Source organism: Salvelinus sp. IW2-2015, linkage group LG16, assembly GCF_002910315.2.
Source record: "Salvelinus sp. IW2-2015 linkage group LG16, ASM291031v2, whole genome shotgun sequence".
NCBI classification, from domain to species: Eukaryota; Metazoa; Chordata; class Actinopteri; order Salmoniformes; family Salmonidae; genus Salvelinus; species Salvelinus sp. IW2-2015.
Genome location: NC_036856.1, coordinates 9967038 through 9978654, shown reverse-complemented (window position 1 = coordinate 9978654; position 11617 = coordinate 9967038).

The following is an 11617-nucleotide window of genomic DNA, read 5'->3' as shown; positions in this document are numbered from 1 at the left end:
GAAGGACAGCACACGGGAGAAGGACTGGGGGAAGAAATGTTACTCCCGTATAGTTGGGGACAGTTCCAGAGGTAAAAGGAGGGAGTTCAGTTTTTGTTCACCACAGGATACAGCAAGACACGGAGCCCAGAAGACGGCATCCCGGAGAGGGTCTCATGGGGGAGACCTATTCTTTTCTTTTGGTTTGTTATTCAAATAAACACCCTTGAAACCGAGCTAATCCTACTCTGTCCGTGTCTGATCTATGTAAACGTTTTGACCAAACCCCCTGGTCTGCCACAAGTAGTGGAGAATGCAGGCAATCTGATAACATGGTCAGATCAGGGTTGACGTTTACGCAGCATCAGCATGGACGAGTTGATAGCTCAGTTTGTCCGGGCCCAACAAGCCCAACAGGCGGTTCAGGAACGAACCCTGGAGGAACAGCGGCTACAAAACGTCCGCCTCGTTGAGGAAATCAGGAAGCTACAAGGAGGAGCYTCTACTGAATCACATCCAAACCAGTTGTTAATCAAGCTAACGGAAGACGACGACATCGAAACATACCTCTGTACGTTTGAACGGACAGCACTACGGGGGGGATGGCCAAGGCTGAGGTGGGCAAGTCTGCTGGCCCCGTTCCTCTCTGGGAATGCCCAAAAGGCGTATTGGAACCTGAACGACAAACAGGCGGCTAACTACGATGGACTCAAACGGGAGATACTCAGCCGCTATGGGTACAGCCTGGCCCATCGGGCTCAACTGTTCCACAACTGGAGGTTCGTAGCCMACGCATCCCCCRGAGCCCAGATGAGCGAGCTACTGCGCGTCACCAGGGCATGGCTRCTAACCGACGTATCCACCCTCTCCATCCTAGACAAAGTGGTCCTGGATCGCTTCTTAGGGGCACTACCCCACGACATGAAGAGGGCAGCGAGTCTATTCGCGCCCCAGACCTTGGAGGGCCTCCTGGAAGCAGTGGAGACGCATCAGAACACTCAGGCCATGCTGAGTGGGAGCCGGGCCGAATCGGCYACCCGTTTGAGGGGATGGAAGGACAGCCCCACCYCTYTGTACCCCGAACCGACAGTCGGCAGGGCCAAAGGACCGCAAACCCGTGGAGAGATGTCTGGGGTAGGGCCGACCCGCCACCGATGACCCCAGGTAGATGGAGATCAAAGGAGGTGTTTTGAGTGTGGCGCCCGGGGGCACATTGTCTGGAATTGCCCGGCTCGAGAGGAGTCGATGCCATCAGCAAGCCCCAGAGGCGAGGTGGGTCACGCAGTGAACTACGTCACCTCCTGTTGGGCGCACCACAAATCAACTGCACCCATGGTCCCGGTGAAGGTTGACGGACACGACACGGAAGCTCTATTAGACTCCGGAAGTATTGTTACGCTCGTAACCACGAGCCTGCTGAACCAGGGGACCGAACGTGGTAGGGAGATGTCCATTTCCTGTGTTTACGGTGACACAAAGCAGTATCCAACCATATGGGCCAACATTYTGACGCCACAAGGGAGCTGCCAGATGATGGTGGGTGCCGTACCAGAGTTGCAGGTACCTCTCCTAGTGGGACGAGATTGTCCGCTGTTCGTGGCCCTGTGGGGGCACGAGCTGAGGAAAAAGGTATGAGCTGGCTGAAAACGAGAGCGAGGACGACCCATCACCCGTGCGGCCCGGAAGCAAACGGTTGACCAAACTGTATCTATGGGTTCGGAGTCGGAGGGGGCGCCGGAACCCGACTCCCCTGGGGAAACACTGGAGGAGGAGCCCCCCTCCTCAATTTCGAAGGGCCAGTCGAGACACATGCTGGGGGCCAACTGAGGMGACAATTCGGGACTGCCCAGTGGGAGGATCCGATCTTGAAAGCGGCCGCAGCCCAAGTGATAGCGGTGGATGGACAGCTACTTCCGGGGGTGAGTGACTGGCGATACCCCCATTTCCAAATCAAGAATAACCTTTTGTATCAGGTGTCGCYCCAACAGGGGGAACTTCGAGAGGTATTGTTGCTGCCCCAACGGTACGTGGGAACCGTTCTTCAGCTGGCCCACACCCACCTGTTGGGGGCGCACCTGGGAATGGAGAAGACCCGGGAACGGATCACRGCCCGGTTCCACTGGCCCGGGATGAGGAGAGCCGTGGAAGACTATTGTCGCAGCTGCCCGGAGTGTCAAATCACTGCCCCAAAAGCACACTTCCAAAACCCACTGCTCCCCCTACCGATCATCGGGGTGCTCMTTGAACGCGTCGCCATGGACATAGTGGGACCCCTGGTAAAAACAGCACGGGGATACCGGTACATCTTGGTAAAGGTAGATTATGCCACCCGGTATCCTGAGGCCATTCCCCTACGGCCGGCGGTATCCAAGGGYATCGCCCGAGAGCTGTTCCACCTCTTTAGCCGGGTGGGCATCCCGAACGWGWTCCTGACAGACCAAGGTACTGAGTTTATGTCCCGCCTAATGAAAGATTTGTGTGCTCTCCTGCAGATCAAGCAGATCCGGACCTCTGTCTTTCACCCGCAGACGGATGGGCTCGTCGAGTCGTTCAATAAAACGCTCAAACAAATGTTGCGGAAGGTCATCGAGCAGGACGGGAAGAACTGGGACCAGCTACTACCCCACCTAATGTTCTCAATTCGAGAAGTACCCTAGTCCTCCACTGGTTTTTCCCCTTTCGAACTGATTTCCAGGGTGTGAACGACATCAGCTTGTTCGACGCTTACCCCATGCCGAGGGTGGACGAGCTCTTCGACTGATTGGGAAAGGCCTGGTACATCAGCACCCTTGACCTGATTAAAGGATATTGGCAGGTACCGTTGGCAGCCTCCTCCCGGGGGAAGAATTAATTTTCGACACCAGACGGACTATATCAGTACCGGGTGCTCCCGTTCAGTCTCCACAGAGCCCCGCCCACATTTCAGCGCCTGATGGACAAAGTACTTCGACCCCACCAACAGTACGCAGCGGCTTATTTGGATGATATCATCATCCACAGCCAATTTTGAGAAGAGCACCTGACGCGCATCCAGGCGGTGCTGGACGCGCTCAGACAAGCCGGGTTGACAGCGAACCCCAAGAAATGCAAACTAGAGTTCGAGGAGGTGGAGTACCTGGGGTATTTGATCGGACAGGGGAACGTCAAGCCCCAGGAGAGGAAGGTTCACGCGGTACGTGACTGGCCCGTTGCACGTACCAAGACACAGGTCAAGTCCTTCCTGGGACTGGCAGCATACTATAGCCGGTTTATCCACTACTTTGCAGCTATAGCTTCCCCCCTCACCGATCTAACCAGGGCCCGCCTCCTGAAAACAGTGAAATGGACAGACGAGACAGAAGCGGCGTTCAGGCACCTGAAGGAAACGCTGTGCTCCCATCCGATTCTCGTAACGCCCGATTTCCAGCTGCCGATGTTGGTCCAGACGGATGCATGTGACACGGGACTAGGGGACGTTCTGTCCCAGATACACGYTGGGGAGGAGCACCCAATCATGTACATAAGCTGAAAGCTGATACCCAGAGAGAAAAAGTACTCTATTGTTGAGAAAGAGTGTCTAGCGGTGAAGTGGGCGCTAGACGCCGATTATGTCGATTATGGCAACCCCCCGCACCTCTCTGATTCAGAGGGGTTGGGTTAAATGCAGAAGTCACATTTCAGTTGAATGCATTCAGGTGTACAACTGACTAGGTATCCCCCTTTCCCTATACAGAATACAATATTATCCATCTGACAGTACATGAAATGTACATGCAAATGGTTAATTTTGAATACTAAACTGAACACCATACCATACTGGTATACATACAGTAAATACCACTCAGATGAAACAATCTGATCTGTAGAGAAACCGTAAAGAAAAGACACGTAGGCCTACATGTAGTATGACTATACAATGGGTGTACAAAACATTAATAACAGCATCCCTGAACATTAAGAACAGCCCCCCCTTTTTGCCCTCAAAATAGCCTCAGTTCAGTGGGGCATGGACTCTACAAGGTGTTGAAAGTGTTCCACAGGGATGCTGGCCCATGTTGACTRTAATGCTTCCCACAGTTGTTTCAAGTTGGCTGGATGTCCTTTAGGTGGTGGACCATTCTTGATACACACGGAAAACTGTTGAGCGTGGAAAACCCAGCAGCATTGCAGTTCTTGACACAAACCTGTGTGCCTGGCTCCTACTACCATACCACTTTCAAAGGCACTTAAATKTTCTGTCTTGCCCATTCACGCTCTGAATGGCACACACACACAATCCATGTCTCAATTGTCTCAAGGCTTAGAAAATCCTTCTTTAACCTGTCTCCTCCCATTCATCTACACTGATTGAAGTAGATTTAACAAGTGAAATCAATAAGCGACCATAGCTTTCACTTSGATTCACCTGGTCAGTCAATATGATGAAAATGTAACAAGTCTTCAAAAAACCTTCAAACACATGGCCCATAATATGTCATCAATAAGTTATAACAAGCCCAAGAGTTTACAGCGCTCCTAGGAAATTTACATGACACATACTGTATATAAAAAAAGACTAGCAAGTTATCAGTAGCCCAGCTTATGTCTATATAATACAAACTTTGAAAATATATTTACATTTACGATAATCTTTTTAAAATAACAGTAGAGGCTTGCTTTACAACAATAACGTCAATMAATGACATTAGGATACATATTTTAACCATTTGAACACGTATAACCTCCTTCATAGCGTTATACCTAGTAGGAGATGGAGAGCATGTCTGAGGCGAGTGCTTTGCAGGAAGTATTACTGTAAATCAAGCTGGTGGAGAGACTACAATGTCATTTTCCTGGCTGGCCGACTTCCTAGAAATCCTTCTGGAAGTCTTCTTTTCTCATTATTTCATACATAATTATAATGTATAGCAGTTAAGTAAACATAATATGGGTTAAGTAAACAGAGCAAAGTGGATTGAGCTCTTGAACTACATGCTTGTGATGTGGGAAATGTAAAAAACCAATGACAAGACATGCTGTGGGTTGCACATTTGGTTCCTTGCAAGTTGTGGGAATGAAGTCATACGTTTCCTGACCAGTAAAACTGAAAGTATTTTTTTTGCCTGTTCGGGAACGTTTATTTTTAGGTTACAGGGAGATTCTGAGAACATTTTACTCTGGTTCTTTGAAAGTTTTCCTGGGAGGTTWTATTTATCCTCTGAGAACAGAAATGAAAGGTTATTGGTTTTTGAATAACTTCCTTTAAAACTTCACTGAATTTTTCAATAAGACTTTTAATTAAACTGCTATCTTATTTTGGGTTAACTTTCCTGAACTCCAAGCATATACATTTTTTGCGTGTGACACAGCGTCAATGAGATTCGAACCAATAATGTTCTGTTCTCTCGGCATGGAATTAGTCCACGGCACCACCAGCATGGAGCTAGCTAGCTAGTTCTTTTACAAAAACAAAACTGCTCATTTTAGTCTATTCAAACAAACCCCATTTCAAAGGAAACAAGCACTCATTAAGATTGGGTGTGGCCAATTAGTCGGTGCAGCCAACACCTGTACACACTTAACATGATACAGGATAGAGAGAGTTTTGTTGATGATGAGAACGGAATGTACAATGTCTTCAGAAAGTATTCATACCCCTTGACTTATTTCACATTTTTTTGTGTTACAGCCTGAATTCAAAATTGATTAAATTGATTTTTTCTCACCCATCTATGCACACTACCCCATAAACACAAAGTGAAAACATGTTTTTAGAAAATGTTGCATATTTATTGAAATGAAATACAGAAATATTTTGTACAATTTTTGCATATTATTCTTTAAACAATTCTTCAAGCTCTGTCAAGTTGGTTGTTGATCATTGCGAGACAGCCATTTTCAAGTCTTGCCATAGATTTTTAAGCCGATTTAAGGGCGTGTTSGTAAATTCAATCTGGAGTGCTAGAGAGTGCTCAGAGTGCGTTCTGGTCGTTCGTAAATTCAGAGTGTTGTCAGATTGTACATTAGTATATTCAGAGCGTTTCGCTCTTGGAGCGTTCAGAGCACACACTGGACGCTCTGGCCGAGGACTAGGGTTGACCTGAGCGTTCTGACCTCACAYCGTCAGTCAAGCACCCAAGCTAATTGGCTAATGTTGGCTAGCTACTTCCAGTAACAAATGAGAGAACACCACACTCTGACCATTTTACTCACCATAGCGGAGCTGGCTAGGCTGTTTTCATGTTATCCAGAGCGTTGGTGACTGTAACTGTGCTGCTGGCAACAATTTAATTACGCTTATTTTGCAGACGTTTACTGACACCGGCCATATTCAACGGGTGTTGAGCATTTGTAAATTCAGCAGTTATTCTGCGCTCTGGCACACTCAGACGAGGGTACTCTGAAATCGGAGTAGATAGCCAGTGATTTTTCCGAACGCACCCTAAGTCAAAAATGTAACTAGGCCACTCAAGAAGATTCAATGTTGTCTTCGTAAGCTACTCCAGTGTATATTTGGCCTTGTGTTTTAGGTTATTGAATTTGTCTCCTATTGTTTGTTGGGAAGCAGACTGAACCAGATTTGTCTCTAGGATTCTGCCTGTGCTTAGCTCTATTCCATTTCTTTTTATAAAACAAACTTGCAAGTCTTGCCAATGATAAGCATACAGTATACATAACATGATGCAGCCACCACTATTCTCAAAAATATGAAGAGTGGTACTCAGTGATGTGTTGGATTTGTCCCAAWCATAACGCTTTGAAAACTGTCTTCTGCCCCTCTCAAAAGACAGAATTTGTAGATAATTGGCCCTCTTTCTGGGACTCACCCACAAACAGGACCAAGCCTAGCCTGCTGAGGAGTGATGGACTCCATCCTCGCTGCAGGTGGGGTCTCATCTTATCTATGAACATAGACAGAGCTCTAACTTCTCTAGCTCCACAATGAGACAGAGTGCAGAACAGGCAGCAGGCTGTTAGCCAGCCTCCCAGCTTAGTGGAGTCTGCCACTAGCACAGTCAGCATAGTCAGCTCAGGTATCCCCATTGAGACCTTGTCTGTGCCTCGATCTAGGTTGAGCAAAACAAAACATGGAGGTGTTCGCCTTAGCAATCTCACTGGAATAAAGACCTCCTCCATTCCTGTCATTATTGAAAGAGATTGTGATGTCTCACATCTCAAAATAGGGTTACTTAATGTTAGATCTCTCACTTCTAAGGCAGTCATAGTCAATTAACTAATCACTGATCATAATCTTGATGTGATTGGCCTGACTGAAAAATGGCTCATGCCTGATATATTTAGTGTGTTAAATGAGTCCTCTCCTCCTGGATAAACTAGTGACCATATTCCCCGCGCATCCTGCAAAGGCAGAGGTGTTGCAAACATTTATGATAGCAAATTTCAATTTACCAACAACAACAAAAAGACAGCGTTTTCGTTTTTTGAGCTTCTYGTCATGAAATCTATGCAGCCTACTCAATCACTTTTTATAGCTACTGTTTACAGGCCTCCTGGGCCGTATACAGTGTTCCTCACAGAGTTCCCTGAATTCCTATCGGACCTTGTAGTCATGGCAGATAATATACACATTTTTGGTGACTCACATAGAAAAGTRTACAAACCCACTCCAAAAGGCTTTCGGAGCCATGATCGACTCAGTGGGTTTAGTACAACATGTCTCCGGACCTACTCATTGCCACACTCATACCTTGGATCTAGTTTTCTCCCGTGGAATAAATARTGTGGATCTAAATGTTTTTCCTCATAATCCTGGACTATCGGACCACCATGTTATTACATTTGCAATCACAACAAACAATCTGCTCAGACCCCAACCCAGGATCATCAAAAGCCATGCTATAAATTCTCGGACAACCCAAAGATTCCTAGATGCCCTTCCAGACTTCCTCCATCTACCCAAGGATGTTGGAGTACAAAAATCTGTTAATCACCTAACTGAGGATCTTAATTTAACCTTGCGTAATACCCTAGATGCAGTCACACCCCTAAAAACCAAAAACATTTGTCACAAGAAATTTTCTCCCTGGTATACAGAAAATACCCGAGCCCTGAAGCAAGCTTCCAGAAAATTGGACCGGAAATGGTGCTCCACCAAACTGGAAGTCTTCCGACTAGCTTGGAAAGACAGCAACGTGCAATATCGAAGAACCCTCACTGCTGCTCAATCATCTTATTTTTCCAACCTAATTGAGGTGAATAAGAACACTTCAGCAGTGGTAAATTCATGAACTTCTTTAATGAAAAGATCATGAACATTAGAATGCAAATTACGCACTCCACTTTGAATCTGCGTATTTCTCCAAAGCTCAGTTATCCTGAGTCTGCACAGAACTGTCTGGACCTAGGATCAATGGAGACGCTCAAGTTTTTTTAATCCTGTATCTCTTGACACATTCATGAAAATAGTKATGGCCTCTAAACCGTCAAGCTGCATACTGGACCATATTCCAACTATACTACTGAAAGAGCTACTTCCTGTGGTTGGTCCTCCTATGTTGAACATAATAAATGGCTCCCTATCCACCGGATGTGTACCAAATAAAGCCTCTCTTGAAAAAGCCAAATATCGACCGGGATTTTTTTTTTWAACTATCGGCCTATATCGAATCTCCCATTCCTCTCTCTGCCTTCCTGAAGACAAATAATGTATATGAAATGCTTCAGTCTGGTTTTAGACCCCATCATAGCACTGAGATTGCATTCGTGAAGGTGGTAAATTACCTTTTAATGGCGTCAGACCAAGGTTCTGCATTTGTCATTGTGCTCCTAGACCTTTGTGCTGATTTGACACCATCGATCACCACATTCTTTTGGAGAGATTAGAAACCCTAATTGGTCTACACGGACAAGTTCTTGCCTGGTTTCGAACTTTATCCATGTGATAAATGCAGACTCGTTCTCAACCTTTAAGTCTTTACTGAAYACTCATCTCTTCAGTAGGTCCTATGATTGAGTGTAGTCCTGCCCAGGGGTGCAAAGGTGAACGGCAAGGCACTGGAACAACAAACTGCCGTTGCTGTCTGCCTGGCCGGCTCCCCTCTCTCCACTGGGATTCTCTGCCTCTGACCCTATTATGCGGGCTGAGTCACTGGCTTACTAGTCCTCTTCCATGCCGTCCCTAGGAGGGGTGCATCACTTGAGTGGGCTGAGTCACAGATTTTCCTGTCCAGTTTTGTGCCCCCTCGGGCTTGTGCGGTGGAGGAGATCTATATTCAGCCTTGTCTCAGCGTAGTAAGTTGGTGGTCTGTTGATATCCCTCTAGTGGTGTGGGGGCTGTGCTTTGGTAAAATGGGTGGGGTTATATCCTGCCTGGTTGGCCCTGTCCGGGGGTATCGTTGGACGGGGTCACAGTGTCCCGCGACCCACCCCTGCCTCAGTCTCCAATATCTATGCTGCAATAGTCTATCTGCCAGGGGGCTAGGGTCAGTCTGTTATATCTGGTGTAATTCTCCTGTCTTATCTGGTGTCCTGTGTGAATTTAAGTTTGGCCCCTCTAATTCTGTCTTTCTCCCTCCCCTCCCTGAAGATCTGAGGACCTGGCCTGATGACTCCTGGCTGTCCCCAGACCACCCAGTCATGCTGCTGCTCCAATTTCAACTGTTCTGCRTGCGGCTAGAGAACCCTGACCTGTTTACCAGACGTGCTACCTTGCCCCAGACCTGCTGTTTTCGACTCTCTCTCTCTACCGCACCTGCTGTCTCAACCTCTGAGTGTTCGGCTATGAAAAGCCAACTGACATTTACTCAGGTAAATTAATTGTCACCATGTTTGAACTTTTAGGAAACACTCTGTTAAAGTAATGAAATACCAAGTCTAGGTACAAAAGGCACAGAAGAAAATTCTCKGAATTTTCAGAAGAAAATMATTTGTTTCTGGCCATTTTGAGCCTGTAATCGATCCCACAAATACTGATGCTCCAGATACTCAACTAGTCTAAAGAAGGTCAGTTTTATTGCTTCTTTAATTAGCACAACAGTTTTCAGCTGTGCTAACATAATTTTAAAAGGGTTTTCTAATGATTGATTAGCCTTTTAAAATTATAAACTTGGATTAGCTAATACAACGTGCCATTGGAACACAGGAGTGATGGTTGCTGATAATGGGCCTCTATACACCTATGTAGATATTCCATAAAAAATCAGCTGTTTCCAGCTACAATAGTAATTTACAACATTAACAATGTCTACACTGTATTTCTGATCAATTTGATGTTATTTTAATGGATAAAAAATGTGCTTTTCTTTCAAAAACAAGTAAATTTCTAAGTGACACCAAACTTTTGAACGGAAGTGTACATATTACCTCAATTACRGGTATAGCCTCGATATTGTTATTTTATTGTGTTACTTAAAAAAWATATATAATTTTGTATTTTTGTGCAAATATTTTCTTACTTAAAAAAACAACTCTGCATTGTTGCTTATAGGCTAGTAAGTAAGCATTTCACGGTAAGGTCTACCTACACCTGTTGTATCCGGCACATGTGACAAATAAAATTGGATTTGATGCCAAGAAAATAAGAATGTTTGTTCTAAAGCCAAGAAACTAACCTACACAATTCCTAGAAAGTTGTGAGAAGGTTGTATGCAAAATAACTATAGAACAACCACACTTTCACCAAGCTCTAAGAAACTGATGGTTCTCAGAACGTTATGTGTTAGCTGGGTATTTTAGGAGAAAATCATATTTTAATGAGAGTCACAGCTTAAGCATTCATCACATTATGTTTTTGTCATACAAGTCTTTTTTTCCAGTTAAAGGAGAAAGTGTTCTGAGGTGAATTTGAAAATGTTTGGGCTGTTTATGAATTCCACTGGGTGCTTAGATCAGGTGTGTAGGAGCAACACGATTTGACCCACAGTGTGGTACCCAGCTTTTTAATACTTGAGTGAGCAGTATACAAAAGGCCAACTTGAGTGCTATGGCTAGGCCTGCCACTTTCGTGTATTGCTGATATAAACTGTATATAAGAGGAGGCCAGTTATGTGCCAGTGAAGTCATCCCTCTCAGAGGTGTTGTATTCTGTCTTTTAACAAGTGTTTGAGACATTCACCCTTGGTCATGGGGCCCCATCTAAACACATAATTAGTCATCCAATAATGGAGAAGTGGCATGGGAGAGAGACAGCACTAAGTGCACTGGCATCGTTCACGTTGTCTCCTTCCATCATAGATGTCACTTCACTACCATTTACAGTCATCTTTGGTTGAGGTGCACAGCTGAGACTCAGGCTTTGTATAAACTGTGTTCATGTTACTGTGTAGTACCATGACAAAGCTTAGTTTTTAGTTTTTTAGTTTTTTGGGATAGTTAGTTATTCATTTAACTTCAAGGTATTTACACAATTTGGAAGTTGCGACATTTGAATGGATAAAACCAAGAGAACAACTCCTTTCAATAAATTATTTATGAGATAAATTAAATCACAAATAAATCACATCATTTGTGAGAAAAAAAATCAACAAGCTCATGATGGCTGGTTGAGGGGAAGCCTAAAGGTTTTTCTCGAGAACTTAGTTAATACTGACCCAGAGGGGCACCGGAGATTACGCAGGTTTTTGGCGAGTCAAGTGACAACTGTTAGTTATGATGGGACATTAAAAGGATACAGTGTTCTTTCTTACCATCCATCTACAGTCTGGGTTTTGCTGATGAGACG